This window comes from Eptesicus fuscus, chromosome 9 (assembly GCF_027574615.1).
Source record: "Eptesicus fuscus isolate TK198812 chromosome 9, DD_ASM_mEF_20220401, whole genome shotgun sequence".
Taxonomy (NCBI): Eukaryota; Metazoa; Chordata; class Mammalia; order Chiroptera; family Vespertilionidae; genus Eptesicus; species Eptesicus fuscus.
Genome location: NC_072481.1, coordinates 98475291 through 98481310, shown reverse-complemented (window position 1 = coordinate 98481310; position 6020 = coordinate 98475291). Strand labels below are relative to the sequence as shown.

At 44.7% G+C, this 6020-nt stretch overlaps 1 pseudogene; it reads right to left on the bottom strand.

Annotated features, from left to right (window-relative positions):
• Positions 1–524: 524 nt before the first annotated feature.
• On the bottom strand, positions 525–1027 carry LOC103297434 (NHP2-like protein 1; annotated as a pseudogene).
• Positions 1028–6020: the final 4993 nt, after the last annotated feature.

The window sequence follows — 6020 nt, the reverse complement described above, 5'->3', positions numbered from 1 at the left end:
TACCTATTGACATAGATATAGTTGTAGGTCTATACACCTATAGACCGACATCACTTTGAACATTTTGTGTCAATCCCTTCTGGTCTGCAAGATTTCTATTGAGTAATCAGCTGGCAGTCTTATGGAAGCTCCCTTGTATGTAATTAATGCGTTTACCTTGCTGCTTTTATGATTCCCTCTTTGTCTCTAACCTCTGGCATTTTAATTATGATGTGTCTTGGTGTGGGCCTCTTTAGGTTAATCTTGTTTGGGACTCTCTGAGCTTTCTGGACTTGTATATCTATTTCCTTTGCTAGGTTAGGGAAGTTGATTCCCTCTAATGTATTCTTTATTTCAGTTATTGTATTCCTTATTTCTGATTGGTTCTTTGGAAATGTTTCTGTCTCCAGTTGTGGGTTGTTTTTTCAAATATATAAAAATCAGATTTACTACTACAATATTTTATAACAATAGAAGGTAGCTGGAAATCCTACAGGCTAACACAGACAATATGACACACAACCCCAGGGGCAGAAGCCACTGGTTTAGACCAAGAGCCTTTCAATGGACTGCTGAATGGATTGGATCTGTGGCTTCAGCTGGGAGCCTTCTTTGATGGTGACCGAGCAGGCGATGACAGGCCTGGAGACCCCGCAGGCCCGCCCCAGTGCCTGCTTGGAGCGCACAAACACGTAGGGCACATCTTGTCCTCACACAGCGGCGGGGGTGCAAGATGGTCTCCAGGGCCCTGCGTCTGCAGCCGTCACAACGAACTCCGAGATGCCTCTGTTAGGGGTTTCGGTGGCCTCGTTGGCTCCTTTTCGAAGCTGCTTGTAGTTACATGACTGCAGAACGATATCCAATCGTTTTTTGGTGAGGTGGGCATCTGCGAGAGGCAGGCCTTCGGGTTTACACTAGCCTCAGTCAGGGCTGCGGTCCCCAGTCCCGCCTCTCCTCCAGAAGCGCCGCAGTACCAGTACTGAGAAGGAGCGCTCCACTCTGTGGGAAAGTTGCACCAAAGTCCTATCTCCAATTTTATGTTTCCCATGTCGTTTTTAACGTTTTCACTGAATTCACTGAGCATTCTCATAACCAATGTTTTGAACTCTGCATTTTTTAGATTGCTTGTCTCATTTCCATTTAGTTCTTTTTCTGGAGATTTGTCCTTTTATTTGGGACAAGTTTCTCTGTCTCCTCATTTCGGCTGCCTCCCTGTATGTATTTTCTATGTATTAGGTGGAGCTGCTATGCCTTCCGGTCTTACCAGAGTGACCTAATGTAGTAGGTGTTCTGGGGACTCAGTGATGCAGTCCCTTGTCACCTGAGCTGGGTGCTGTATGGCTGTTCCTTGTGTGTTGATTGTTGTGTCCCTGTTGTAGTTGGGCCTTGATTGCTGTTACAATGTCAGTAGGAGGGAATGACCCTCAAACTGACTGGCTGTGAGGAGTGGCCATGAGTACAGCAGATGAGCTGGTGTGCAGGGGCTGACCACATGGACCGGGATTTGCTTCAGTGGGGCTCTGGTGCCTGCCAAACCCATCCTTTGGGTGTGTTGTTTGTGGAGGTGAGTGGGTGGTGCTCTGATTTGGTCTGAAGCCAGCCATTGGGTAAGTTGATTCTGGAGCCTCTTAGGAGGTACTCTGGTCAGGCCAAGGTCAGCCACTGCCTGTGCCTGGCCCGGGGCTACCTGGTAAGAGATGGTTGATACCCGTGCTGGGATTGGAGGTGCCTGTGAGAAGCTGAACTGTGACCCAAGGCCAACTGCCACTAGAGCAGGGCTCTGGGCTGCTTAGTAAGAGGTATGGGGCATGCTGAGGCCGGACACTGCTTTTCCCTAGTTGATGAACCTTTGCGACATCTTAGTAAATTCTGCATCTTGAACCAAGGCCACCCATTTGTGTGGAATCACCAATGGAAGAGGTTCTAGCAGGTCACATGTGGATGGGGTTGTGTTGAGGAATAACCAGGTAGGGTGAATGGTGTTAGCCCAGTTAGTGGAGACTCAGATTGGGTGCCCACCTGTGCCTGCTGACTGAGTGGGGAAACGATTATTGCTTTTGTCTAAAGGAGCAGCACCCCTCTAGCCCTCAATTTGAAACCAGATAATACACTTCTTCCCTGTATGTCCCTGGCACTTCCCAAGCTGCTGCCACGTGCTGGAGCCGAGTGAGTGACTGAGCAAGTGAGGCTGCGCACAGACGCTTTAAGACCTGCAGTGCTTAGGCCTCCAGCAGCCTCCGGCTCACTTAGCCACAGTCTCTGCTGGTTTTCACGGCCACCAGTTTGGGGATGTCTCCTCCTGGCGCTGGAGTCCTGGTGTAGGGCTGGGACCCTTTGCTCGTCATGAAGGACTTCCACAGCTCAGATATCCCTCTCATTTCCTTTTTTTCTTTTCTTTTCAGAGAGGAAACGGGTGGGGCGGGGGGAGAGAGAGAGAGAGAAACATCAATGTGAGAGAGAAAAATTGACTGGTTTCCCTTCTCCCCCCCCCCCCCCCCCCCCACACACACACATACACCCACCGGGGACCAAACCCGCAACTGGGCATGTGCCCTGACCAGAAATAGAACCAGCAACTTTTTGGTGCATGGGGTATGGGACCTGCCTATTCTGAATGTCCAGCCCTCCTACCATCTCATAGTGGCTTCTGTGTATCTTTAGTTACGAGAATTCTGCTCAGCTAGTTTTCAGGTGGTTCTCACTGATGGTTGTTCTGTACTTTAGTTGTAATGTTGATGGGTTGTGGGAGGACATGAGCATTGCATTTACCTACTCTGCCATCTTGACTGGAAGTATGTGTTTGTATTTTAAATAAGCCCCTATTTTTTCTTTACAGATGATCCTATTATCTGTAAATATGGCAGTTTCTTCTCTTTCTGTTCTCATTTTCCCTATCTAATTATTTTCCCTTAGAGATAGGAATAAACTGTTTCTTAAAGACTGGCAGAAATCATCTAAGCATAGTCTTTGAGGACAACAGAAGACTCTGACTATCTTCCAGTTTATTTAATGCCTTTGGTCTGTCAGAGTTTTTTACTTATACTAAGATATTTGATAAACTTTATTCTCATATATCTTAAAGCATCATCTTGAATGAACTTTTCAACTCATTCGAATTCTGCCTCTATGAGTGCTTTTAAAGTGGGTATTTGTGTGGCATATATTCTGTAAATATTTTTGTTGTCTTTTCACATTAAAAACCAATATATGTGAATATAAAATTCTGGGTTTAATTTCTTTTCCTCAAAAATTTAAAAAACATTATTTCATCGTGTTATGTGTTGTTGTTTTTTGTTGTTGTTTGTTTGTTTTTTGCTTTTGGTATTGCTGTTCAAAAGTTGGATGTCTATTTGCTTTTTGGTTGCTTTCTTTTATGATTACTTTCCTCTTAAAAATCTTGAGCATTTTCTTTTTTTGATAGCATATGCAGGGGTGGGCAAAAGTAGGGTTACAGTTATGAGTATGTGAAACTTCATTCTTGTCATATTTATTTACTACTTGCTATATTGTTATTTCTTCTTATTATTAGCCTACTTTTGCCCACCTCTGCCTTTCACCATAATATATATAGGGCTTTTTGTAGCTATTGATGAATGAACAAAGGAATGACGTATGGCCCTTTGAACACAGCCAACTTCTCTGCAAGCTGTCCTTAACTAGGCCATGAAAACAATCTGAGCAATAGCTAGGTGAGCCATCAGGGTGCCCTCACTGCTGGTTCTGACATGCACCTCTGCCCGCCCCATGACCCTAGCTCTGCACACTCCCTGTCATATTTCTTACCCTCACTCATTTTTTACCACTTTGTCATTTTAATAAATTTAGCTTTATTGACATACAATTCACATCTTTATGCCCAGCCAGCATGGCTCAGTGATTGAGCATTGACCTATGAATCAGGAGGTCACAGTTCGACATGCCTGGGTTGCAACTTGATCCCCAGTGGGGGGTGTGCAGGAGGCATCATTGAGAGAGAGTTTCATCTCTTTCTCCCTCTCCCTTCCTCTCTGAAACAATAAAAATTTCATATATATATATATATATATATATATATATATATATATGTTATATGTTATATGTTATATGTTATATGTATATATAATATATACGAGGCCTGGTCCATAAAATGCATGCACTTGGGGGGGTCCCTCAGCCCGGCCTGCACCCTCTCTCAGTCCGGGAGTCCTCGGAGGATGTCCGCTATATTGTTATTTCTTATTATTATTAGCCTACTTTTGCCCACCTCTGCCTTTCACCAATATATATAGGGCTTTTTGTAGCTATTGATGAATGAACAAAGGAATGATGTATGGCCCTTTGAACAAAGGAATGACGTATGGCCCTTAGGCTCCCCACCGGCCTAAGCCAGCAGTCGGACATCCTTAGCTGCTGCAGAAGCAGGAGAGGCTCCCCCCACTGCCACTGCGCTTGCCAGCTGTGAGCCCGGCTTCTGGCTGAGCGGTGCTCCCCCTGTGGGAGCACACCGACCACCAGGGAGCAGCTCCTGTGTTGAGCATCTGCCCCCTGGTGGTCAGTGCACATTATAGCGACTGGTTGTTCCACTGTTGGGCCAAAACTGGCTCTCTGACATTCCCTGAGGGGTCTTAGATTTCGAAAGGGTGCAGGCCAGGCCAAGGGACCCTACCGGTGCACGATCAGGGCCAGGGTGGGACACAGGAAGTTGGCCAGCCTGGGAGGGACTGTGGGATGGCTCCAGGGCATGTTCGGCCCATCTCTCTCAGTCCCGATCAGCCAGACCCCAGCAGCAAGCTAACTTACCAGTCGGAGCATCTGACCCCTGGTGGTCAGTGCATATCACAGTGAGTGGTTGAGCAGCCTTAGCATATCATTAGCATATTACACTTTGATTGGTTGAATGGCCACCGGACACTTAGCATATTAGGTTTTTATTATATAGGATATTTCAAGTTTTGTACTGGTATTTCATAAGGCCTCTCTCTCCCAGCAATTCTAATCTTTAGTCTAGGTGAAGAGTCCAAAATCCTGAGAGGTCAAGACATGCCTAAGGTCACATAGCAAGGTGAAGCCAAGGTAAAAGAGCCCAGGATACCTGACTCTTATTTCAGTGTCTTCCCAATACGTTATGGTGTATCTTTAAAAAAAAAAAAAATGTATATAGATGAAATATACACCACCTACTATGTCCCAGAGGCAGTGCTAGACTCTTTACAAATACATTCATTTATCCAACCCTCACTCTCCAGATGAGGAAACAGAGAGATGAAATTTCCTTTCCAATGTCACCCAGCCAGCAGAAAGCAGAGGTAAAATTGGCACCCAAGGTAGCCTGACTTCTAATACTGCCCTCTAGTGGGGAAACTCAGGTTTGGAAAATAGAAACTCCTACATTTATTTGTGCTCTGGTTCCACCACCATTTGCTGACCAGGCAAATCTAGGTAAGATAAATTGATTTAAACTATAATTTACTGAACCTTTACAAAGCACCATCGATTGTTACAAATTACCATATTTACTTTCTACAATCTCATTCAAAGATAGATATTATTTAATCTCCAGTTTTTCAGAGGGAGAAACTGAGAATCTAAGCGGTCATACTACTCACAAGGAGCAAAACCAGAAGCTGAACTCAGGATTAGCAACTCTAGAGAACATGCACACCCCACTTTCCTGTCCTCCATGACTTAAATGGTTTTGAAATTTTATTTTTAAATGATCAAATACTTTGTACATCACATATCTGATAAGACTTGTGTACAAGGAACTCTTCAAACTTAACAATAGGAAAGCAAACAACATAATTAACAATGAGCAAGAGGCTCTAAACAGACACTTCACTAAAGATTACATACAGATGGAAAATAAGCATAAAAAAGATACTCAAGCCTGGCTGGTTGCTCAATGGTTGAGCATTGACCTATGAACCAGGAAGTCACAGTTCAAATCTCAGTCAGGGCACATGCCCAGGTTGTTGGATCCATCCCCAGTAGGGGGCATGCAAGAGGCAGCCAATCAATGCGTCTCTCTCATCATTGATATTTCTCCCTCTTTCTTCCTCTCT